The following is a 27,294-nucleotide window of genomic DNA, read 5'->3' as shown; positions in this document are numbered from 1 at the left end:
ACAGCTATTGCACAAAGTAATTTTGAAAGACCTTAAATAGGCAACATCGTGGACTTCCATGGTCAGATAGCTCAGAAGATCATTGTCTGCACCACAGCCACCAGCTTTGAAAGACACGGCATGGAAACAGGCCCTTCGGCCCACCGAATCCATGCTGACCATTGATCACCTGTTCACACTAGTTCCATGTTATCCCACTTCCACATCCGGTGTGGAAGAGTGGAAGCTTTGGCTCAAACTTCAGCAAAAGTAAAGTTGCACTACCTAGCTCAGCGTCAGTTTTAAATGGTATGTGATGATGCGGTGCCCGTCGTTGCCGGTTATAGTCACTCCACTTGTCTTCCACACAGTCCAAATTCCCTGATCCAGCTGCTGCAACTTCATTCTTTGCTTGTACGTTCTGCAGAGAAATAGTCAAAGTATGTGTTTACTGATTGTTACAATGCAAATTACAAGCAAACGTCTTCCAGCACTGAGTCAGCATTACACAAACTTCAGAACTTCAAATTTAGTTTCAATAGGTTCAGCGCGAAAATTTAGAGACATTGCCATATTTCGCACAACATTAGTATTCAGTCTCCCCATTCTTCTCTTTCGTTCAGCTCCCAGCACCTCACCCAAGTTGCCACTGTTACCTGTAGGGTTTTTGATCAAAACTTAGTCTGATCCTTGTCTATTCATAGATGTAGTATATGTACTTTCACACACATAGGGTAAGATTTAGGACCCAAGAGCCTTTTCTCTCTTCCCACCAAATGAGATGGGGTTGCTTAGGGCAGTGGTTCCAAACCTTTTTTAGTTCATGGCCCGCTTGGGATCTTTAATTTTTCTGTGGCCCCCCCTGACATTATTAGCGGGGGAAAAAAAAAAGAAAAAAAGTGGCCCCCTTCATTGAACCCGTGGCCCCCTAAATCCCCACATTTTTCTGTGGCCCCCCTGAAATTTGCCATGGCCCCAGGTTGGGAATCACTGGCTTAGGCCACAGAGTAAGTCAGAAATCTTTTTAACATATTTTTAAATGAATTGACATTCAATCTCACTTCCTCTTAAAGTGGCAATAAAGGTTTTTGAATCCATATTACAATGGACACTACTATCAGAGACAGCTTATGATTTGTTTTCCGTCATAATAGCTGCCCCTCAAAAGGATGTGACTGGATCAGCTCCAGCCATATTTTAGATATCAGCCGTCTATTCGGGTTTCATGGACTGCTCATCGCCAACAGCAGCAGGCAATGGCACGTGCTAGAGCCCCTAACCCTCCACCAATCTGCCAATAATCATCACGCACATTAAAGACATTTGCACATATCTGCATTGAGTTCATGTTGTGTCTGTTTTAGTGGAGCCCTCCTGTACGAGTCAAGTACGTATTACTCTACACATCACCAGAAACAAGGCGGTGGCTGGAATCAAGCCATAGGTTAATCGATAGATTAGAGTGAAGCTGCTTAGACATGCAGCACATAAGATTAGTACGTGAATTAGCTACCCGAGCGCAAAATCTACAAGGCCTGATAACATACGGCCTGCATCCTGTGGACTAGAGACAGCTGCTCTCCTAATCCAGCTCCTTCGAGGGGCTGTGACTGTGGCACCAATGTGGCCGATTGTCCACACATGCGCAATCACAAGAGAAAATCTTTTACCTAATCAGGACAATTCCTGCTTTATCAAATCTCTTCCCAGTTGCAGGTAAAGCGATGGTGGTCATAATTACTGCCATCAGGCAACACAAGGGTTTCGGCCCGAAACGTTGCCTATTTCCTTCGCTCCATAGATGCTGCTGCACCCGCTGAGTTTCTCCAGCATTTTTGTGTACCCTCATTCCCATAACCTGTTCAATGACTCTCAGTTTCCTTCTGGATTCAGCCTGGCATCTGGCGTGGACACATACGAGGAGAGAGTAGCTGCCGTCAACATCATTATAAGCCAAAGTATATCAAAAATATGCTCGATGACTTATTGCTTGTCCAGGACACATTACAGGAGTTCCACGTTTTTAAATGCTTCAGCAATTACTTTCACTCATCACAAGATCAGGCATGGATGGACTGATGTTTCCAGTGTCTATAACTCCTCTGACACTGAAGGGGGTCCAAGCAGTTCAGCATAACATTCAGGCTTAGACTGATCAATGCCAACATTCGTGCCGGGTGATATATACCACAAGCAGACAGGACGGGTCTCCACCCTGACTTTACAGTGGGTAACCTCAAAGCACCTCACATCAACATTTTGTTGTGAAACAGCAGTATAACTGGACTGGCCAAGTCAATACCTCATCCAGAAGAGCAGGAGAGAGTGGAAATATTCTGACAAGTTGCTTACCTTTGATTAGTAGGGGTGTCAGGGGTTATGGGGAGAAGGCAGGAGAATGGGGTTGAGAGGGAATGATATATCAGCCATGATTGAATGGCGGAGTAAACGTGATGGGCTGAATGGCTTTACTCTGCTCCTATAACTTATGAATTCATGACTACATGATTCATTAACAACATATGAACCTTATAACTTCACTGGCAGGAGCAGGGCTCAAATGAAGGGCTTAATTGAACAGTCATCATACCTTTGGATGAATACAGCTTAAAGAACCCCTAAAACACCATCCATGATAAATCAGTTTGCTTACATCATGCTCTTTGAAATTAAACAGCATATTCAACCTTTTATCATTTGGGCTGCATATGTGCAATCTACTGAACCAATTCACCAAGTTTAGCAGTTCCACCTGGGTTAGGCTCGATGCTGCAGCTTGCAGAGCCCTTGCCCCGTAGGCTCCTGACCCCAGGTTCTATCTGTGTGGGCTTTGGATGTTTTCCCTATGACCGTGTAGGACTGGTAGGTTAATAGGTAGCTGTAAATTGCTCCTTAGTTGGATTAGGTTATCCATAGTTGATGATCAGTGTGGACTCGGTGGGCCAAATGGCTGGGTCTCTCTATATCAATGGGATTTCCTTCCTTCCATCTCTGCCACCATCACGGAGAATGGAAAATGTAACGATAACATGGGAAACTTAAACATTGCCTTCCTGATACCACATCATCAAGGCTTGGATGCACATTAGTATTCCATTATCTTGTTAGTATCCAGAGCTTTGCTGCACAGGAACAGTATCAATATCTTGTACAATGCTCTAGGAAAAAGATGTACACTGAAGGAAATGAAGAAACCTTTCTAAATCACCTTTCTAAATCCAAAACACAAGATTAATGAAAGAACATTGACCTGAACTGTTATCGCTGTCTCTCCCTATCTCACCCCCACAGATGCTGCCTGACCCACTGAACATTTCTCACGCGCACTGACTTTACTGAAAAATTACAACCATCTGATAACGTTGTCTTGATGATCATTTTGCATTGAAGTCACACTGTGTGGAATTAATGATAAAAGGTGTCAATGCCTTTTGAACACCCTTGTTAAAGTTGCATACACATACATCATATGGACACATTAACACATTAATTGTTGATGTTGTACAGAGTTTTTTCATTAACATATGTATGGTATTTCATTTTTCTTTCAATGCCAGTAAAATATGCTGAATATATGCTAAAATATATCTCTCTTATGCTGAGAGAATGGAGCGGCTGGGCTTGTATACTCTGAAGGATAAGAGGGGATCTTATTGAAACATATAAGATTATTAAGGGTTTGGACACGCTAGAGGCAGGAAACATGTTCCTGATGTTGGGTGAGTCCAGAACCAAGGGCCACAGTTTAAGAATAAGGGGTAAGCCATTTAGAACGTAGATGAGGAAACGATTTTTCACACAGAGAGTTGTGAGTCTGTGGAATTCTCTGCCTCAGAGGGCAGTGGAGGCCGGTTCTCTGGATACTTTCAAGAGAGAGCTAGATAGGGCTCTTAAAGATAACGGAGTCAGGGGATATGGGGAGGAGGCAGGAACGGGATACTGATTGGGGATGATCAGCCATGATCACATTGAATGGCGGTGCTGGCACGAAGGGCCGAATGGCCTACTCATGCACCTATTGTCTAAAACAATGTTAAAATAAACAGCAAGTGGAAAAGCATATAATCACAATTTAGACCATAAAGAGATTTAAGAACGGCATAGAACCCATTTGGAAAGCAAGCCTATGAACTCACAGGATGCTTTCCCACTTAAACACATGAATGTACTAAACATCCAAGCTATTACTTATTTGCCTGTCATTTTTTACTTTAATAATATAGCCTTCTTTTCAATCAGACCATGTTTATCAACAATAATCCTAATTGTCGAGATAAAGGCTATTAAGGGTAACGATGGTAAAACAAGAAAACATATTTATGACGCCTACTCAATTAAACTGTTGGGTGATTAGACTTGGCCTAATTACACCAGCCCAGTCCCATGTTAACTGCATCAAAGTAAGCATATGCTTTTGATGCTAAACCTCCAAGGTATCTTATGGAAAATGTGCTAAAAGCCTTCAGGAAGTGCTAAGGTTGGCAGTACACAGACATAATATAGAACACATGAAAACAAAGCACCTTCTTTATTTGATTCAAGGCACCTGGGTGTTAGCAACAAGTTTAACATTTAGAGCAGTCGTTGCAAAATTGATGCTGATGATAGGTGATTGTTGTGGTTTTTGGGAGACTGTTGGACCAGACTCAGGCCATGGCTGTTGGTGCCCCAGGTGCAATTCACTTGTACATCCCTCCGAGAATCAGCGTTGAATACTTTTGCTGGCTGTTAACTGATCAGTAAAAGCTACAAAGGTAGACAAAAATGCTGGAGAAACTCAGTGGGTGCAGCAGCATCTATGGAGCGAAGGAAATAGGCAACGTTTGTGGCCAAACCCCTTCTTCAGACTGATGTGAGCTACAAATTGGGTTAACTGGCCCTGGTCCACCTTGCTCTCTCATCTTGTCCGAACATGGACCCAAATGATGTCCAATGCTCCCTGCTGGATTCAGCGGGCAAGCCCCTTTTAATGTGGAAATCAGACTCCAATACTGTATTGTTAACAGAAGACAGATTGCTTGTTTTGGTTGGATCTGCGCACAACCTCATAATCTACGAAGGAAGGAGGTGAAGCAGTTTGCCAAATACAAATTGTCAAATTTGTTGAACATGTTCACACCACCCTCCCTGTAAATACCCATCCTGCCCTATCTTGTGACCACCCTGGTGAGATTTCCACCCGATGCCTGGAAATGGCTGTGAGCGATAGGCAGTACAGAGGTACGAAAATCGGGAATGTTTGATCCACAATCTTGTGCCCTGGTGATGAAAGACCCTTTGCAAGACCACGCTCTTCACATTTTATAGAATGTTACTCCTTCAAAACACATCAGGAAGAGCCAAGAATGAGAGGACTTTGGTATCGTACGACCGTGTTTGAAAGTATAGATGTAATGAGGTTGCTTTTAGTTGTGGTGAAGTCAAAACAAAGGGCTATAAATATAATACATTAATCACTACTGCTGAAATGCTTGGGGCCAACAGCAAAGGCAATCTCAAATAGTGCATGGGAGAGAATAGAATTACAGGATTTGTGGAAGTGAGTTAAATGAACTATGGTGGGATGAGGATTGCAGAGCATTGACCAAATGAACCAAATAGCCTACACAATTAATGATGTAGAATTACACAGAATTTGTAATGATGTTGGTAGGGACACAGATATAGGTGTACTGTGGGTACACAAAAATGCTGGAGAAACTCAGCGGGTGCAGCAGCATCTATGGAGCGAAGGAGATAGGCAACGTTTCGGGCCAAAACCCTTCTTCAGACTGAATAGTTGTACTGTATTCTATTAACAACTGTATTAAGTTCACTTTCTGGTGATCTACACACAGTTGCATTGACTGAAATTCAAATCATTCTCCCAACGCACACTTCTTACTTGCTGAGAAAGTAGCTTCAATTGAGACAAGCAATGAGAAATGCATATGAACAAATAGATTATATTGTTCAAGAAGGAACTGCAGATGCTGGAAGATCGAAGGTACACAAAAATGCTGGAGAAACTCAGCGGGTGCAGCAGCATCTATGGAGCGAAGGAAATAGGCGACGTTTCGGGCCGAAATCCTTCTTCAGACTGATGGGGGGTGGGGGGGGGAGAAGGAAGGAAAAAGGGAGGAGGAGGAGGAGCCCGAGGGCGGGGGGATGGGAGGAGACAGTTCGAGGGTTAAGGAAGGGGAGGAGACTGCAAGGGCTAGCAAAATTGGGAGAATTCAATGTTCATGCCATTCGGACGCAAGCAACCCAGGTGGAATATGAGGTGCTGTTCCTCCAATTTCTGGTGTTGCTCACTCTGGCAATGGAGGAGACCCAGGACAGAGAGGTCGGATTGGGAATGGGAGGGGGAGTTGAAGTGCTGAGCCACCGGGAGTTCAGGTAGGTTATTGCGGACTGAGCGGAGGTGTTCGGCGAAACGATCGCCCAACCTCCGCTTGGTCTCCCCGATGTAAATCAGCTGACATCTAGAGCAGCGGATGCAGTAGATGAGGTTGGAGGAGATACAGGTGAACCTTTGTCGCACCTGGAACGACTGCTTGGGTCCTTGAATGGAGTCGAGGGGGGAGGTGAAGGGACAGGTGTTGCATTTCTTGCAGTTGCAATGGAAAGTGCCCGGGGAGGTGGTGGTACGGGAGGGAAGGGAAGGATTGACAAGGGAGTTGCGGAGGGAGCGGTCTTTGCGGAAGGCAGACATGGGGGGAGATGGGAAGATGTGGCGAGTGGTGGGGTCACGTTGGAGGTGGCGGAAATGGCGGAGGATTATTTGTTGTATTTGCCGGCTGGTGGGGTGAAAGGTGAGGACTAGGGGGACTCTGCCCTTGTTGCGAGTGATTATATTGATGTAATTCCTATTCAATTTTAAATCGGAAAGATTTTTCAACACATTTTCAGAGTTCTTGTTTGCAGCAGTTGCCTGCCTGTTCACTGGAAGCGACTGGTTGTAATTGTTTTCTCTCAAAGGACTGATCCCTCATGGTTTAAAAAAACAACATGAGCTTATTGGTGCTTTTCAGTCACCCTCATATTTAAAAACCCACTTCCTTGTCATAAACCTTTGGTGTTGCCTCCCAACATCCCCTCATCGATCCACCATTCATTTTACTACCTCATGCGTATGTGAAGCACCCTGCAATGTTTTGCTACCACACATGTCCTTGGAGGTGCCGATTACGTACTCCCACAGACAATAATCTGGGCTGCTGTGCTCCCCAGGACTCTCGTTCTCCATTGTCAAGTACATAGGTTATAGGCGCAGAATTAGGCCATTCAGCCCATCAAGTCTACTCAAAGATATACAAGGATGTATTCACACTTAGCTTTGCTCACCTAGTCTTTACACCTCAATGGTCAGAAGGTGTTTCAGGTCTGCTATCACACCGGCCCCAAAAACAAAACAAACAAAAAAACTGCTGGAGGAACTAAACAGGTCAAGCAGGTTCTGTGGAGAGAAATGAGCAGACAAGATTTTGGGGGTGGACATTTCTTCAGACTTATTTCCCTCCACAGATGCTGCCTGGCCTGCTGAGTTCCATCAGTAGTTTGATTTTTCACTCCAGTTCCAGCGTCTGCAGTCTCTAGTGTCTCCATCAGTGACCTCTTCACTGCTGGAGTTGATGGTCTACAAACAGGACCACCAGCTCAGTCTGGGTCCAAAGTTCCCTGCTCAAAACTGAGCTCACAAAACAAAAATCGCAATGCATCTATTAAATCCCAGAGGGTTAGGTCTCGGTTCCAGGGACTCAAGAGGATTAGGACATCTGGGTACCATTCGAGAGAATTATTATTGTCTATGCATCTGCCACATGCATGTGGATAAATGTGAGGTTATTCACTTTGGTGGCAAAAACAGGAAAGTAGACTATTATCTGAATAGTGGCCGATTAGGAAAAGGGGAGATGCAACGAGACCTGGGTGTCATGGTACACCAGTCATTGAAAGTAGGCATGCAGGTGCAGCAGGCAGTGAAGATAGCGAATGGTATGTTAGCATTCATAGCAAAAGGATTTGAGTATAGGAGCAGGGAGGTTCTACTGCAGTTGTACAGGGTCTTGGTGAGACCACACCTGGAGTATTGCGTACAGTTTTGGTCTCCTAATCGGAGGAAAGACATTCTTCCCATAGAGGGAGTACAAAGAAGGTTCACCAGACTGATTCCTGGGATGTCAGGACTTTCATATGAAGAAAGAATGGATAGACTTGGCTTGTACTTGCTAGAATTTAGAAGATTGAGGGGGGATCTTATAGAAACTTACAACATTCTTAAGGGGTTGGACAGGCTAGATGCAGGAAGATTGTTCCCGATGTTGGGGAAGTCCAGGACAAGGGGTCACAGTTTAAGGATAAGGGGGAAATCTTTTAGGACCGAGATGAGAAAATCATATTTCACACAGAGAGTGGTGAATCTCTGGAATTCTCTGCCACAGAAGGTAGTTGAGGCCAGTTCATTGGCTATATTTAAGGGGGAGTTAGATGTGGCCCTTGTGGCTAAAGGGATCAGGGGGTATGGAGAGAAGGCAGGTACAGGATACTGAGTTGGATGATCAGCCATGATCAAATTGAATGGTGGTGCAGGCTCGAAGGGCCGAATGGCCTACTCCTGCACCTATTTTCTATGTTTCTATGTCACCGCAAACCCTCCAACTCACACAGTCTAATGGACAGACTCTCATTGGGACATTGACCCCCATGCCTCTCTATCCCAGTTGCAGGAGGGATCAGGAGTGTCAGCACAAGGGAAATTAAATACTATGTTTAAGATGTTTATTGCAATGACCTACCTACAGTGAAGGTAGGTGGCTTTCGACACTGGCTGAGGCATTGCTCCTGTTTTTAGTGCTTTTAATGTCTTTTCATTTTTAGTATGTTTTTTATAGTCCTTCGTTTTACGGTTTTTAATTGTTTGTAATAGCTTTTTGTTCATGAGTTCTCATGTACAGCACTTTGTGGCAACTGCAGTTGTTTAAAGTGCTTTATAAATAAAGTTATTATTATTATTATTATTATTATTAAGGGCGAAAATAATCCTCATTGGATACACCAAACTTATTGCGAAATAATTGGAAACTGGAAAAAGGAATTATGAATTTGGATGTCCGCCTGCAAGACTGGAGGTACAAGGAAGCCATGCACACAAATAAAAAAGCCCCGTATTTACAGTATCTTGTTAAATCCAGCCATGAACATAAGTGAATACAATACAATACAATACAATTCAATTTATTGTCATTTGGACCCCTTGAGGTCCAAACGAAATGCCATTTCTGCAGCCATACATTACAAACAAATAGACCCAAGACACAACATAATTTACATAAACATCCATCACATTGCTGTGATGGAAGGCCAAAAAAGCTTATCTCTCCCCTGCACTCCCCCCCCCCCCCCCCCCCCCCCCCCCCCGATGTCAGAGTCAAAATCAAAGCACTGCACTGAATTATATACATGCCTCCCTAATCCCCAATACTTGGAACGAGTCCCCCCCTGGTTGAATAAACTTGAACAATTAACAGTGACCCCTTATTTGTTCTTTGGGGTCCCGGGATTAGGAATAAAACCGAAGGGATCGATATGAAATGAGAGACACCTCTGAGTCACATTTAACCATAACTACGTGACCTCCAGCAACAGCGAAAGAAGTAGGAAAAATGATTAATGGCTGAAGGACAAACAGACAATTCATGTTTTAAAGTTGCCAATGACACAGAAGGAAAGATCACATGAGTCAGAAAGGAATGGGACACTATGAAAAGCAACAGCTGCCTACTATGGCTCTGGTCCAAGTACCCGACGAACTATGGGCAAAGCATAAGAATCATGTGGGATGAGTGTATTCAGCCCTTGAACATAAACTGACTATAAAAAAGGGGAGCTGCTTTGCCATGAATTAAAACAATATTGGCCACAGAGGCTGAAGAAGGGATAGCTATAGTCTTTATGCTTGACATGATTGTCTTTATTGCAATGAGCACTATCAGTGAAAATGCAAAGTCTGTGTAATAGATCCCGAAAGTGTGAAGACATAAAGACGTATTGTTCTGTCATCTATAATGACAGAAGCCGACACCTTTACAGTAATTGAACTATGTTCAGCCTTTTACCCCATATCCCTGCATAAAGACCGATAGCCTATTGTTCCGTGGCTTTGCCAGCAGTGGTGGAATAACATGCCAGCCTGCTTACGCGCTGTAACAGCGAAGGACTACAATTATAGAATGTTAAGCAGTGAACTAGCTGCTGTAAGGTAAACAAGCTTCTTTATCTGATTATGATTTGGGGTTTATGCCATAACCCCTTACGAGCTCAAGGACAGATTCAAAACCAAATTACAATCAGACACGTAATGCTTCTAGTTCATGGTATCTTGTAACATTGATCTTATGGATGTTAATCTCTTAAAGAAGCTATAAACTAATCTGCAGATCCCACAGTCATGGATAAATGGCATGAACCAATTAAAGGGGAAATTTGTATAAGAGTTAACGGTAACAGACTGAAACGTATGAATTCTAAATATTACTCTTCATTTTTTATATAAACTCTGCACAAAGATAGTTGACAGCTCCTTTCTCAATTCTTGATAATTTTTGTATGTAATCATGTTAACTGTTTTACAACTATAGTATATTAAAAATCTTTCTTACTATGAAATAAGTTTGATCATAAAGATCAACAAAGAGGAACCTGTATTATAATAAGAAGAGTGTTGTGCCTAGATCCCTGATGAATCCTCTAATATAATGACCTTGCTACCCACATTTCCCAAGAAATTGAGAAAATCCATAAGGTTGACAGTGACATGCATAGGTACAATGAAGTAAAATGGGAGATACTGGCCATTCAGTTGGCTTGATAGACTTTGGAATACTATATTACAATATGGCTTCATAATTTTATTAACCATCGCTCTAAAAATGTATTGTTAATTGCTTGCGACCATTATGTACCTACCGGGGATTGTGAATGTTATCATAAACTGATTAAAAGGAAGGAAGGTGGAAGTTAAAAAAGATTTATACTTACAAAATGGATTCAGCTGAAAATAAGACAAGCTGTCACCTTCTCCTATTCAATTGCAAAGCCAGCAACTCTACCTACTCGTGCACCTATTTTCTATGTTTCTATGTTTCTATGGCAGACGGTGTCTCAGGTTGGAACACTTTGTCAGACTGATGGAAAACAGGGGAGAAAGGTGGTAAAGAGAGGAGCGGTGAGGCAAAAACTGGCAAGGGATAAATTGGTTCAAGTGAGGACTGGTGATTGGCAGATGGGTGGAAATAGTAACAAAGGCTGGGGATGCAATGGAAACAAAAGGGTGTAGATGTGGAACCAGATACAGAAGGAAGGGGGGTGAAATGTAAAACTGGAAGGAGGGATAGTGGGTGGATAGGAATGGGGGGATTTCATTTGAAGGGAAGGGAAAGGAGTCAGAAGACTTCTCATGCTTAAAAGGACTATATGAGGGAGTGCCTTTTGGGATACATAATGTATCAAATATCATTGAAGTGAGTAACCTGGAATATTCTTCAAATTCAATAATAATCGCAAGATATTGGTTGAAAAATATAAGTTTGGAACAGATGTCAGAAGTATTTCAGTTGTATTCAAGGAATGTTAGTTGAGACAAAAGTCTTTGGATTTGGTTAAGAGACAAGAAGAATCAAAAATGGTAATCATCAGTCTTAGGAAAACATAGAAACATAGAAAATAGGTGCAGGAGTAGGCCATTCGGCCCTTCGAGCCTGCACCGCCATTCAATATGATCATGGCTGATCATCCAACTCAGTATCCTGTACCTGCTTTCTCTCCATACCCCCTGATCCCTTTAGCCACAAGGGCCACATCTAACTCCCTCTTAAATATAGCCAACGAACTGGCCTCAACTACCTTCTGTCGCAGAGAATTCCAGAGATTCACCACTCTCTGTGTGAAAAGTGTTCTCCTCATCTCGGTCCTAAAAATTTCCCCCTTATCCTTAAACTGTGACCCCTTGTTCTGGACTTCCCCAACATCGGAAACAATCTATCTGCATCTAGCCTGTCCAACCCCTTAAGAATTTTGTAAGTTTCTATAAGATCCCCCCTCAATCCTCTAAATTCTAGCGAGTACAAACCGAGTCTATCCAGTCTTTCTTCATATGAAAGTCCTGACATCCCAGAAATCAGTCTGGTGAACCTTCTCTGTACTCCCTCTACGGCAAGAATGTCTTTCCTCAGATTAGGAGACCAAAACTGTACGCAATACTCCAGGTGTGGTCTCACCAAGACCCTGTACAACTGCAGTAGAACCTCCCTGCTCCTATACTCAAATCCTTTTGCTATGAATGCTAACATACCATTCGCCTTCTTCACTGCCTGCTGCACCTGCATGCCTACTTTTAATGACTGGTGTACCATGACACCCAGGTCTCGTTGCATCTCCCCCTTTCCTAATCGGCCACCATTCAGATAATAGTCTACTTTCCTGTTTTTGCCACCAAAGTGGATAACCTCACATTTATCCACATTATACTGCATCTGCCATGCATTTGCCCACTCACCCAGCCTATCCAAGTCACCTTGCAGCCTCCTAGCATCCTCCTCACAGCTAACACTGCCCCCCCCAGCTTCGTGTCATCCGCAAACTTGGAGATGTTGCATTCAATTCCCTCGTCCAAATCATTAATATATATCGTAAATAGCTGGGGTCCCAGCACTGAGCCTTGCGGTACCCCACTAGTCACTGCCTGCCATTGTGAAAAGGACCCGTTTACTCCTACTCTTTGCTTCCTGTCTGCCAGCCAGTTCTCTATCCACATCAATACTGAACCCCCAATACCGTGTGCTTTAAGTTTGTATACTAATCTCTTATGTGGGACCTTGTCGAAAGCCTTCTGAAAGTCCAGATATAACACATCCACTGGTTCTCCCTTAACCACTCTACTAGTTACATCCTCGAAAAATTCTATAAGATTCGTCAGACATGATTTACCTTTCATAAATCCATGCTGACTTTGTCCAATAATTTCACCACTTTCCAAATGTGCTGCTATCCCATCTTTAATAACTGATTCTAGCAGTTTCCCCACTACTGACGTTAGACTAACTGGTCTGTTATTCCCCGTTTTCTCTCTCACTCCCTTTTTAAAAAGTGGGGTTACATTAGCTACCCTCCAATCCTCAGGAACTACTCCAGAATCTAAAGAGTTTTGAAAAACTATCACTAATGCATCCACTATTTCTGGGGCTACTTCCTTAAGTACTCTGGGATGCAGCCTATCTGGCCCTGGGGATTTATCGACCTTTAATCCATTCAATTTACCTAACACCACTTCCCGGCTAACCTGGATTTCACTCAGTTCCTCCATCTCATTTGACCCCCGGTCCCCTGCTATTTCCGGCAGATTATTTATGTCTTCCTTAGTGAAGACAGAATCAAAGTAGTTATTCAATTGGTCTGCCATGTCCTTGTTCCCCATGATTAATTCACCTGTTTCTGATTGCAAGGGACCTACATTTGTTTTAACTAATCTTTTTCTCTTCACATATCTATAAAAGCTTTTGCAGTCAGTTTTTATGTTCCCTGCCAGTTTTCTTTCATTGGCTAGATGCAGGAAGATTGTTCCCGATGTTGGGGAAGTCCAGAAAAAGAGGTCACAGTTCAAGGATAAGGGGGAAAACATTTTTCACACAGAGAGTGGTGAATCTGTGGCATTCTCTGCCACAGAAGGTAGTTGAGGCCAGTTCATTGGCTATATTTAAGAGAGACTTAGATGTGGCCCTTGTGGCTAAAGGGATCAGGGGGTATGGAGAGAAGGCAGGTACAGGATACTGAGTTGGATGATCAGGCTCGAAGGGCCGTATAGCCTACTCCTGCACCTATTTTCTATGTTTCCATGTTTCTATGTCTATATGGGGGAGAACTACTTGAAATTGGAGAATTCAGTGTTCGTACCGTTGTAAGCTACCCAAGCAGAATTTGAGATGGTGTTCTTCCTGTTTGTGTGAGGTTTCACTCCAGCAATGGAGGAGGCCAAGGACAAAAAGTCAGTGTGGGAATGTGATGGGGAGTTACAATAGTTAGCAACTGGGAGATCCAACAGACCTTGGCATATAGAGCGCAAGCTTCATGAAATTGTTGCCACTTCTATGCATGGTCTCATCAATATAAAGGCGACCACATCGAGACCACATTGAATGCAGTGGCTGAGATTCTTTTCTCAAAACCTTTCTGAAAGCTGTTTTGTCATAATAAACACAAATGATAATTGTGTTCCACAGCATGAAATCTGACTCCACTATTCATGTTTCACAACCTGTGCCACACATGCAAATGAAACACACTAGTTTGACTTTTAGCAACTCAGCTGTTTTCTGCACAAGAAACAAAACCAACTGTTGGGACTAAAATTTGTTCATAATGTAATAATGCTAGATCATAGATCTTGCAGATAAGGAATACCATCCAGAAGCATTGAGTAGCTGTTTCGTTCAATTTTCAGCTGGCATACAAATGCTTCATTCATGACAATTCCTAGGCCACACTGCACCATAACATTTGTCGCTTATCCATCAATAACTGCTGCCTCTGCATAGGTTCTATATGCATAAAAGGCAATTTGTGGATTCCCTTTCATAATGCTAACTGCGATTGGTTTCATACAAAACTTACATTGCAGATCAACCAAGTCACAGCAGTTGCTTGATTTTATTCCCTTCTGTTAGCTATTAATATCATCAAGCTTCTTGGTCACAGGATGTAACCTCAAGCCTTCAGATGGGTCCAAGTCAGGGAATATTGGAAACAGTGAGAAGAACAGCAGCAGAGTTCACGTATAGAAAGCCTCATTAGTTGGCAGGCAGCAGTATACTGAGGAGCGTGGTCATGTGTCTCGGTTGGAAGAATGGGATAGATATATATATATATATATTATATACGGCAATATACAGTAACGTTACATTATGCGCCTTATTTTGGCAGGTGTAAAATATAACGTAATTATACAAGGATGTACACGCAAGAGAGGCCTAAAGGGGTATTTACACGAATGAAAGGTGACTGAGAGAATACAACAAAGGGGAACAGGAAATTACATTAAAATACAAAGTTCTGAAGGATCCTAGCGGGTCAGGCTGCATCTGTGGATAGACAATGTTTCTGGTCAGAACCCTTCATCAGACTGATACAAGTCGTGGGGGAAATGCTAGAACAGAGAAGTTGTGGTGAGACAAAGCCTGGGAAGAGATCGATGGATACAGGCGAGGGGGTTTGATGGGTGGGGTGTGACAAAGGCTTGAGATGAAAAGGAGACAAAAGGGTTTCAGGGAGAGAATAAGAGGAGTGAAATATAAAGCTGGTGAGGGGTATGGATGGAAGTTGAGGGGGGATCTTATAGAAACTTACAAAATTCTTAAGGGGTTGGACAGGCTAGATGCAGGAAGATTGTTCCCAATGTTGGGGAAGTCCAGAACAAGGGGTCACATTTTAAGGATAAGGGGGAAATCTTTTAGGACCGAGATGAGAAAAACATTTTTCACACAGAGAGTGGTGAATCTCTGGAATTCTCTGCGACAGAAGGTAGTTGAGGCCAGTTTGTTGGCTATATTTAAGAGGGAGTTAGATGTGGCCCTTGTGGCTAAAGGGATCAGGGGGTATGGAGAGAAGGCAGGTACAGGATACTGAGTTGGATGATCAGCCATGATCATATTGAATGGCGGTGCAGGCTCGAAGGGCCGAATGGGCGACTCCTGCACCTATTTTCTATGTTTCTATGTTTCTAAAGGAACAGAGGGTAATGTGAATGAGAGAGAATAAAAAAGTAAATAGCGAACTCAGGGTGGTAGATGAGCTTACACATGAGGGCAAATGAGTGTGGTGACAGGGGAGGGGTGGAAGAAATGGCTGTACCCAGAGCTGGGGGGGAGGGAGTGGCACGGGGAACAGCAATGTTCATATCACTGGGTTGTAACCCACCCAAGCTGAACTGTTCCTCCATCAAAAATAGATATATTGTTATCTTGAACAGTTAGAAATCAATGGCCATGCTTTCTCAGGAGCGCAACACTTTGAGTCATGAAGAGAGAAAGCAACATTTACTAGAACAACATCTGAGAAGCAGCTACACAGACAGACAATAGACAATAGACAATAGGTGCAGGAGGAGGCCATTCGGCCCTTCAAGCTAGCACCGCCATACACTATAATCATGGCCGATCATCCACAATCAGTACCCCGTTTCTGCCTTCTCCCCATATCCCCTGACTCCGCTATCTCTATCTCTCTTGAAAGCATCCAGTGAATTGGCCTCTGCTGCCTTCTGAGGCTGAGAATTCCACAGATTCACAACCCTCTTTGTGAAAAAGCTTTGCCTCATCTCCGTTCTAAATGGCCTACCCCTTATTTTTAAACTGTGGCCCCTGGTTCTGGATTCCCCCAACATCAGGAACATGTTTCCTGCCTCTAGCGTGTCCAATCCCTTAATAATCTTATATGTTTCAAGTCAACCCATCACTTATCCTGTGGATAAAAGACTTCCTGCAGGACCGGCCTCAGCATGTGGTGGTAAATGGTTTTAAATCCAAGAACATGATTTTAAACACTGGTGTCCCCCAGGGTTGTGTTTTATCACCGATTTTATTTTCCATCTACACAAACAACATAACAAACAATAACAGTGACATTTCCCTTTTTAAGTATGCAGACGATATGGCCCTGGTGGCCCACATCAAGGATCACACTTCTCTGACTGCCTACTATCAGCAGGTCAACACCCTGATGCTGTGGATCAAAGAGAGCTCTCTGGAGCTTAACATCTCCAAGACCAAGGAGCTGTGTTGTGGGGGGAGGCGAACATCTTCCCCCCAACCTCTCTTTGAACCTCTGAGGCTGAATGGGCAGACAGTTGAGCAGGTAGAGGCCTTTAGATACCTGGGCACAGAGATTGACACCCGCCTGTCCTTCTCCCAGCACACAGACTCTGTGTACAAGAAGGCACAGCAATGCCTGTTCCTGCTGAGGAAACTCAGGAGTTTTGATGTCAGACAGGACATTTTAACAGCTGTCTATAAATCACTTATAGAATCTGTACTCACCTTTAACATCACACCCTGGTTCACCCTCACCTCTGTCAAAGACAAATCAAAGCTTTCCCGGATCATCAATCAAGCAAGCAAAATAACTGGCAAAACTCAAAATCAATTATCAGTACTCCACACCCAGGCAGGTAAAAGGAAAGCCAACCTCATTACACAGGATCCCACCCACCCCCTGCCCAAGTCCTTCCAACTTCTGCCATCAGGCCGCCAATATAAAGTCCCCCTATCCAAGAAAAACATCCACAAAAACCCATTCATACCCATTGTCATAAACAGCTTAAATAAAAAATGAACAAGGGACAAATTAACCCTGACGCACTGTCACTTTACACGTATCCACAACTTTTATCTTGTCTATTTTTATAGTTTCTAATCTTTATACTTGCTTTTAAGATCTATACACACTGTGTGTGCTTGCAGAAATCTGTGTTGTATGACTGCTTATCAGTACATTGTCCTGGTTGTATGTTGAGCCGCGTCAAAGAAGATTTTCTGTTACGACAGACATTAAGGTTTTCTGAATCTGAATCTGAATCTGAGATCGCCTCTCATCCTTCTAAATTCCAGTGTATACAAGCTCAGTCGCTCCATTCTTTCAACATATGACAGTCTCTCCATCCCTGGGAATTAACCTTATGAATCTACGCTGCACCCCCTCAAAAGCAAGAATGTCCTTCCTCAAATATTGAGACCAAAACTGCACACAATACTCCAGGTGTGATCTCACCAGGGCCCTGTACAACTGCAGAAGGACCTATTTGCTCCTATACTCAACTCCTCTTGTTATGAAGACCAACAAGTCATTAGCTTTCTTCACTGTTTGCTGTACCTGCATGCTTACTTTCAGTGACTGATGAACAAGGTCACCCAGATCTCGTTGTACTTCCCTTTTTCCTAACTTGACACCATTCAGATAATAATCTGCCTTCCTGTTCTCCACCAAAGTGGATAACCTCACATGTATCCACATTAAACTGCATCTGCCATGCATCTGCCTACTCACCCAACCTGTCCAAGTTACCCTACATCCTCATAGCATCCTCCTCACAGTTCACACTGCCACCCAGCTTTATGTAATCTGCAAATTTGCTAATGTTACTCTAAATCCCTTCATCTAAAGCATTAATGTATATTGTAAATAGTTGCGGTACCAGCACTGAGCCGTGTGGTACCCCGCTAGTCACTGCCTGCCAATCTGAAAGGGACCCATTAATCCCTACTCTTTGTTTCCTGTCTGCCAACCAATTTTCTATCCATATCAGTACCCTCCCCCCAATATCATGTGCTCAAATTTTGCCCACTAATCTCCTATGTGGGACCTTATCAAAGGCTTTCTGAAAGTCCAGATACATTACATCCACTGGCTCTCCCTCGTCCACTTTCCCAGCTACATCCTCAAAATATTCCAGAAGATTAGCCAAGCATGATTTTCCCTTCCTATATCCATGCTGACTCGGAGCTATCCTGTTACTGCTATCCAAATGTGCCGCTATTTCATCTTTTATAATTGACTCCAGCATCTTCCCCACCACCGATGTCAGGTTAACTGGTCTATAATTCCCTGTTTTCTCACTCCCTCCTTTCTTAAAAAGTGGGATAACATTAGCTACCCTCCAATCCACAGGAACTGATCTTGAATCTATGTAACATTGGAAAATTATCACTAATGCGTCCACAATTTCTAGAGCCACTTCCTTAAGTGCCCTGGGATGCAGACCATCGCGCCCTGGGGATTTATCAGCCTTCAGTCCCATCAGTCTATCCAACACCCTTCCCTGCCTAATGTGAATTTCCTTCAGTTCCTCTGTCAACCTAGGTCCTCTGGCCACTTGTACCTGGGAGATTGTTTGTGTCTTCCTTAGTGAAGACAGATCCAAAGTACCTGTTCAACTCTTCTGTCATTTCCTCATTTCATATAATACATTTACCTGTTTCTGTCTTTAAGGGGCCCACATTTGTCTTAACTAAATTGTTCCTCTTCACATACCTAAAGAAGCTTTTACTGTCCTCCTTTATATTCTTGGCTAACATATCTTTGTATCTCACCTTTTTAGTTATCACCTGTTGCTCTTTAAAAGTTTCCCAATCCTCTGGCTTCCCGCTCATCTCTGCTATGTTATACAGTTATTTTATACTGCCCTTGACTTCCCTTGTCAGCCACGGTCGCCTCTTACTCCCTTTAGAATTTTTCTTCCTCTTTGGAATGGACTGATCCTGCACCTTCTGTATTATTCCCAGAAATACCTGCCATTGTAGGGACAGGATATTCTCTAGGACATTGAGGGAAGTTAGTGTAGAAATAGCAGGGGTTATGACAGAAATATTTCAAATGTCATTAGAAACGGGAATAGTGCCGGAGGATTGGCGTACTGCGCATGTTGTTCCATTGTTTAAAAAGAGGTTTAAGAGTATACCTAGCAATTATAGACCTGTTAGTTTGACGTCAGTGGTGGGCAAATTAATGGAAAGGATACTTAGAGATAATATATATAAGCATCTGGATAAACAGGGTCTGATTAGGAACAGTCAACATGGATTTGTGCCTGGAAGGTCATGTTTGACTAATCCTCATGAATTTTTTGAAGAGGTTACTCGGGAAATTGATGAGGGTAAAGCAGTGGATGTTGTATATATGGACTTCAGTAAGGCCTTTGACAAGGTTCCTCACGGAAGGTTGGTTAAGAAGGTTCAATTGTTGGGTATTAATGGTGGAGTAGCAAGATGGATTCAACAGTGGCTGAATGGGAGATGCCAGAGAGTAATGGTGGATGGTTGTTTGTCAGGTTGGAGGCCAGTGACTAGTGGGGTGCCACAGGGATCTGTGTTGGGTCCACTGTTGTTTGTCATGTACATCAATGATCTGGATGATGGCGTGGTAAATTGAATTAGTAAGTATGCAGATGATACTAAGATAGGTGGGGTTGTGGATAATGAAGTAGATTTTCAAAGTCTACAGAGAGATTTATGCCAGTTGGAAGAGTGGGCTGAAAGATGGCAGATGGAGTTTAATGCTGATAAGTGTGAGGTGCTACATCTTGGCAGGACAAATCAAAATAGGACGTACATGGTAAATGGTAGGGAATTGAAGAATGCAGGTGAACAGAGGAATCTGGGAATAACTGTGCACAGTTCCCTGAAAGTGGAATCTCATGTAGATAGGGTGGTAAAGAAAGCTTTTGGTGTGCTGGCCTTTATAAATCAGAGCATTGAGTATAGAAGTTGGGATGTAATGTTAAAATTGTACAAGGCATTGGTGAGGCCAATTCTGGAGTATGGTGTACAATTTTGGTCGCCTAATTATAGGAAGGATGTCAACAAAATAGAGAGAGTACAGAGGAGATTTACTAGAATGTTGCCTGGGTTTCAGCAACTAAGTTACAGAGAAAGGTTGAACAAGTTAGGGCTTTATTCTTTGGAGCGCAGAAGGTTAAGGGGGGACTTGATAGAGGTCTTTAAAATGATGAGAGGGATAGACAGAATTGACGTGGATAAGCTTTTCCCACTGAGAGTAGGGAAGATTCAAACAAGGGGACATGACTTGAGAATTAAGGGACAGAAGTTTAGGGGTAACATGAGGGGGAACTTCTTTACTCAGAGAGTGGTGGCTGTGTGGAATGAGCTTCCAGTGAAGGTGGTGGAGGCAGGTTCGTTTTTATAATTTAAAAATAAATTGGATAGTTATATGGACGGGAAAGGAATGGAGGGTTATGGCTTGAGCGCAGGTATATGGGACTAGGGGAGAATACGTGTTCGGCACGGACTAGAAGGGTCGAGATGGCCTGTTTCCGTGCTGTAATTGTTATATGGTTATATGGTTATTGTTGTTCCACTATCATCCCTGCTTGCGTCTCTTTCCAGTCATCTTTGGCCAGCCCCTCCCTCATGCCTCCATAGTCCCCTTTGCTCAACTGTAATACTGACACCTCCAATTTTCCTTTCTCCCTCTCAAATTGTAGATTAAAACTTATCAAATTATGGTCACAACCTCCTAATGGCTCCTTTACCTCGAGTTCCCTTATCAAATCCAGTTCATTACACAACACTAAATCCAGAATTGCCTTCTCCTTGGTAGGCTCCAGTACAAACTGTTCTAAGATTCCATCACAGAGGCACTCCACAAACTCCCTTTCTTGGGGTCCAGTACCAAACTGATTTTCCCAGTCTACCCGCATGTTGAAATCACCCATAACCATCGTAGCATTACCTTTACGACATGCTAATTTTAACTCTTGATTCAACTTGCACCCTATATCCAGGCTACTGATTGGGGGTCTGGAGATAAGTCCCATTAGAGTCTTTTGACCCGTACAATTCCTTAGTTCTATCTAAACTACATCTCCTGATTCTATGTCATCCCTCGCAAGGTACTGAATTTAATTCCTCACCAACAGAGCTACGCCACCCCCTCTGCCCACCTGTCTGTCTTTTAGATAGAGGTATACCCCTGAATATTCAGTTCCCAGCCCTGGCCCTCTTGCAGCCATGTCTAAGTAATTCCCACAACATCATACTTGCCAGTTTCTAACTGAGCCTCAAGCTCGTCCACTTTATTTCTTATACTTTGCGCATTCATATACAACACTTTAACTTTGGGATTCACCTCCCCTCTCACACCGCTCACTATTGACCCTGACCTTACTCTCTTATACCTTCTCGAAATTAATTCGGGAGTCTTTTGCAACTTTTCCTGTACTCACTTCCCCTTTAACTCCATCTCTATACTCCCAGTTTGTCAATCCCTCCCCCCTACTATTTAGTTTAAACCCACACGTGTAGCACTAGCAAACCTGCCTACCAGAACGTCGGTCCCCCTCCAGTTAAGGTGCAACCCGTCCCTTTTGTACAGGTCTCCCCTACCCCAGAAGAGATCCCAGAGGTCTATAAATTTAAATCCCTGCTCCCTGCATCAGTCATGAGAAGCTGTGGTTGTTCTATTTACTGCAGGAAAAATTCAAGGGGTACACTAACAATTTTGATAGAACAGACAAGAAGAAGGATTGGACAGGATAGTTGGAGCAGATCCAAAAATATATTTTTTAATAGGCATTAGAGAAATATATGAAGATAAAAAAATTGCAGGGTTACGGGGCTAATTGGATAACTCTTAAAAAGAGCCTAAACAAGCACAACAATCCTAATGACGATCATCTATAATATAAATGAGCACCTGAGATAGTTTCTACTCTATCTTAATGGGAACAGGGGGTCACTTGCTTTGTGATACTGCAATATTAATATTGCAATCACTGTTTGAAAGTGTGATGGGAGCAAATACAGTATACACTTCATAAACTAAATTTGATTTCAAAAAAGATGAAAATCGGAATGCTACTGATGAATGGGGTATTGGGATTAAGTGGACAGTTTGGGACAGACTACAAGTGCTGGTGTTTGTGTGCTTATGAGTGTTTGTTATGTGTATATGCGCAAAGTATTTTTGGTACATCGATAATATTTTGCTACAGTGCTTGTAACAACAGAAGAGACAGTTCGTGATCAGACTTGCCCAGATTAAGACTCTCATCTGCAATTAATAAAGTACATGAGGCAGAAACATGAGAAATAAAAGCTACCAACGGTATGCATCTTCCTTACATGATTTCCCAAGCTGGTTATTTGGAAAGGAAGCTGTTGTTGTTACCCGTTTCCCAGCTACTTACCTTGAGAAACCACTTGAGGAGCGGGACAGCGACCTCAGTCAGTGCATTTAACAATACGGGGCTCAAGGTACTAAAGAATATTTCACCCAAATAAGAGAAGTTACCTGTGACTTGGAAACTGCGGACACATTTTCAAGAACTAGCGGCTGGACTTGATTTGATCTCTTCAGTGACATTACACTCTCCCGCTGAAATGTGAAAATGGAAAAGAGTAAAATAGTACAATGACTGATCAAAGCCTACTTTTTAAACTCAAAAAACATAAAATTCTCGGAGAGATTTCCTTTGGCTTTCCAAGTACTGTTCACCGTCGAAACATTACAAGGGATAGATTCACAGCAAACTGCCAAGAAAACCAAATCGCTAATTCTTGGAGAAGGTAATCATTCAGAAAATTGCAATAAAATACAAAATCTGAGAGAGACAACTATTGCTAAAATAAATTCCGAATAAGTTATTAGCAGATAGTTTCACTAATGTTGCTAGTCACACTCAGCAAGTCTGCAGCTCAGATACCAACCTGTGATGTAGGAATCGACGATGTGGACTGAGCGCTACTCCTGATGTTAGTTTGATACTCCCACACTTCCCGCCCCTGGATGCGTGCATCGTTAAAACAAACGTCGTCTTAGATGCAGTAAGTTTGTCTTATGCCCACCTCACCTTCATCACTGGATAGTTCTGTCCTTGTTTATGCATTATGGCTGTTTATTGCCATGATAGCCAGCTTTGATTAAAATATTGGTTTTAAGTTTGATGATGATAACATTTCGAAACATAATTTCTTTCTCAACTGCATGTTTAGAGAATTATTTCATTTTTATGATATTTGGCTATTATGTGCATCAAAGTTGTATTTATAACTAAAACAAGTACCATAAGTTAAATGTTATATATCAGTTAAAGTTGGAGGACTAATTATTTGTTAAAAATGACCAACATGTTTGTTATTTGGAAGGTCGAACATTAACCCCATCTGAACATGCTTTGTTTTATAAACGTGAGTAATTTATTCTCTGTTTAGGTTCATGGACAGGTGTAAGGTTTTTTCAGTGATGCTCTTGTGGCGTTTTGAACTGATCTTTTATTTATACTTTTTTTTATTTATAAGGGGAAAATCAGGCGTGACAGTGGAACGGAACACACACGTTGGGGGCATCAGCTTCCCCGCTGGCTGTCACTGCCTTGATTTAAAGGCAGACACGAGAGGGTGTAGATGCTGCAATCTGTAGCAACTAAACTCCAGATTACTGTAGGAGCTCAGCTGGAAGAGTAGCTTATATATATATGTGTGTGTGTGTGTGTGTGTGTGGGCGTGGGGTGGGGGTGGGGGGGGGGGGGGGGGGGGGGGGGGGGGGGGGGTGGGGGGGGTGGGGGGGGGGGGGGGGGGGGGGATTAGGGCAGGAGTTGTCCAAGATTTGAGTCAAAACCTTACATCAAGCTGGGAATGGAGAGGCAAGTTCCTCAGAATCCTTTCAGATGTTGCTGGATCCACTGAGTTCCTCCAGCAGTTTGCTGGCAGTTACTTGTTTTTCTTAACCAAGGAAGCATTTCTGTCTAATTTATCATCCTGACATGGCCTAATACAAAGCTGTTTCCATAATTAATTGCACAAACGATATCAACAACAGAAGGAGAGTCAGTTTGAAAGGCAGGTAGATGAGAGCATACAGACTTATTATAAAATTTCAGTGTAAAACTAATCAGGTTGACTATTACTTTTGTTTTTTGGCAAATTAATACTGACCTCAAAATTAGGTTGGGATCATCCCACTGGAAGAGCTGACCACACTGGGTTGCAAGTATCTGCTAGTCTATGGCAACAATCCTCATGTTATAGGTGTTGGGAGACGCACTGAAGGTCAACCAACATAAAGGCAAGGAACTGCAGATGCTGGAAATTTGAGCAAAAAAGCGTGAGGTGCTGGAGTAAGTGAGCAGGTCAGGCAGCATCTCTGGAAAACATAGATAGGTGATGTTTCAGGTCAGGACCCTTCTTCTGAGTCTGAAGAAGGGTTACAACCTAATGGGCCTCTCTCACTTAGGTGACTTTTTAGGCGACTGCAGGAGACTATGCAGTCGCCACATATTCGCCACGTGTTCGCGGGTGGTTGCCGGGTAGGCACCCTCATGGTCGTGAGGAGTTCCCGCATTCTGGGAACTAGTCGCGACCTCATTATGATCGCCGCGAATTTTTCAACATGTTGAAAAATTAGTGGTGACCAGAATTAAGCCGCCATGGAGAGTAGCGAGAATTCTCGTGCCGTAGGTGCAGTGGTAGAGGATTGCCAGGAGGTCGAAGTTGGTTGTGGGTTCTTGTAGGTTGTAGCCGGTGCTGACCGGTGAATTTCATTTGCTCATTCGAAAAAAACCCCATAAACAGCAGTTTTCAGAACCAAGGATAACAGATCGGTAATGTTAATGTCCGCCGAGCTTCACAGCCCTGTATCTCTGTCTTCTTAAAAGTTGTCTCCACTCCTTCTCGCCCCTTCTCCACCCTCTCCCCAGCCCCCCCCCCCCTCTTTTAAAGGACTTACATGGCCCTTCCCGTACACTGTGTTTTCACCGTCTTAATTACAGCGCTTCCTATTCATCGCGGTGTGTGTCTGCATCACATCGGCTTTGCACCGTGTGAATTTCACTCAGACAGCGCTTCCCCCGCTTGCCCTGTCCCCTGCCTGCATAATGAGCTGATGAAGGAAGTGGTGTGTGTGTGTGTGCATTCCACCCTGACAGTCGCCGGCAGTCGCCTGAAAAATAGCCTAAGTGGGACATAAAGTTTGCTTATCTATGTTCTCCAGAGATGCTGCCTGACCCGCTCAGTTACTCCAGCACTTTGTGGGGATCTTTTTGCGTGTGGGCCTTGTGGGGAAGGAACCACCTGCCACTGTTCAGTTTAGTTTCGTTTATTAATGGCATGTATACCCAGGTACAGTGAAAAGATTTTTTTGTTGCGTGCTATCCAGTCAGCAAAAAGTAAATACATAATTGGAATCAAGCCGATACAGGATTAAGGGAATAACGTTTAGTTCAAGATAAAGTCCAGTGAAGTCGGATTTAAAATAGTCTGAGGGTCTCCAATGAGGTAGATAATAGGTCAGGACCTCTCTCTAGTTGGTGATATATTGATTCATTTGCCTGATCACAGCTGGAAGAAACTGTCCCTGAATCTGGAGGTATGTATTTTCACACCTGTAACATTGGCCCGATGGATTAGTTGAGACACGTTCTTGATTATGCTGGTGGCCTTGCCAAGGCAGTGTGATGTGTAGATGGAGTCAGTGGAAGGGAGAAACAAAGAACTGCAGATAGACACAAAATGCTGGATTAACAAAATGCAAGAAAAATGTTCCCAATGTTGGAGGAAAAATGTTCCCAAGGTGCAGGAAAAATGTTCCCAGTGTTGCAGGAAAAATGTTCCCAATGTTGCAGGAAAAATGTTCCCAATGTTGCAGGAAAAATGTTCCCAATGTTGGGCGAGTCCAGAACCAGGGGCCACAGTCTTAGAATAAAGGGGAGGCCATTTAAGACTGAGGTGAGAAAAACCTTTTTCACCCAGAGAGTTGTGAATTTGTGGAATTCCCTGCCACAGAGGGCAGCGGCGGCCAAGTCACTGGATGGATTTAAGAGAGAGTTAGATAAAGTTCCAGGGGCTAGTGGAATTAAGGGATATGGGGAGAAGGCAGGCACGGGTTATTGATTGGGGGCGATCAGCCATGATCATAATGAATGGCGGTGCTGGCTCAAAGAGCCAAATGGCCTCCTCCTGCACCTATTTTCTATGTAACTCAGTGGGACAGACAGCATCTCTGGATAGAAACAATGGGTGACGTTTGGGGTCGAGACCCTTCTTCAACGATCAGTCTGAAGAAGGGTCTCGACCCGAAATGTCACTCACTCCTTCCCTCCAGAGATATTCCCTGTCCCGCTGAGTAACTCCAGCATTTTGTGTCTATCTTCGATTTAAACCAGCATCTGCAGTTCCTTCCTGCAGATGCTGGTTTATACCAAAAATAGAGACAAAGTGATGGGGTAACTCAGCGGGATAGGCAGATTCTCTCGAGAAAAAGGATGAGGGACATTCCCGAAGTGTCATACACATGGAGTGATACAATGTGGAGACAGGCCCTTCGGCCCAACTTGCCCACACTGGCCAATATGTCCCAGCTACACTAGTCCCACCTACCTGCATTTGGTCCATATCTCTCCAAACCTGTCCTATCCATGTACCTGTCTAACTGTTTCTCAAATGTTGGGATAGTCCCTGCCTCAACTACCTCCTCTGGCAGCTTGATCCACACATCCACCACCCTTCATGTGAAAAAGTTACCCCTTAGATTCCTATTAAATATTTTCCCCTTCACGTTAAACCTATGTCCTTTTTCTCCAGAGATGCTGCCTGACCCTCTGAGTTACTCTGACACTATGTATCTATCAGTGGAAGGAAGGTTAGTTTGTGCGGTCTAGGCTATGTCCACAGCTCTGCAATTTCTTGCGGTCTCAGGTGGAGCTGTTCCCGAACCGTGCTGTGATGCATCCTGATAAAATGATTTCTACGGCGCATTTTAGTAGTTGGTGAGGGTTGT

General features: G+C 43.3%; 1 long non-coding RNA gene across 1 annotated transcript in view; it reads right to left on the bottom strand.

Annotated features, from left to right (window-relative positions):
• LOC116971851 overlaps window positions 1–22,882 on the bottom strand; it is a 29,754-nt gene extending 6,872 nt beyond the window's left edge. The window contains exons 1-2 of the long non-coding RNA XR_004411642.1: window positions 22,813–22,882; window positions 265–400 (exon numbers count right to left, since the gene is read on the bottom strand). This is a non-coding gene — a long non-coding RNA (uncharacterized LOC116971851). The remainder of the gene's footprint in view (window positions 1–264; window positions 401–22,812) is intronic.
• Window positions 22,883–27,294: the final 4,412 nt, after the last annotated feature.

The sequence above is a fragment of the Amblyraja radiata genome, chromosome 4, assembly GCF_010909765.2.
Source record: "Amblyraja radiata isolate CabotCenter1 chromosome 4, sAmbRad1.1.pri, whole genome shotgun sequence".
Taxonomy (NCBI): domain Eukaryota; kingdom Metazoa; phylum Chordata; class Chondrichthyes; order Rajiformes; family Rajidae; genus Amblyraja; species Amblyraja radiata.
The sequence above is the reverse complement of the archived record's forward strand: the minus strand, read 5'-3'. Positions and strand labels throughout refer to the sequence as shown.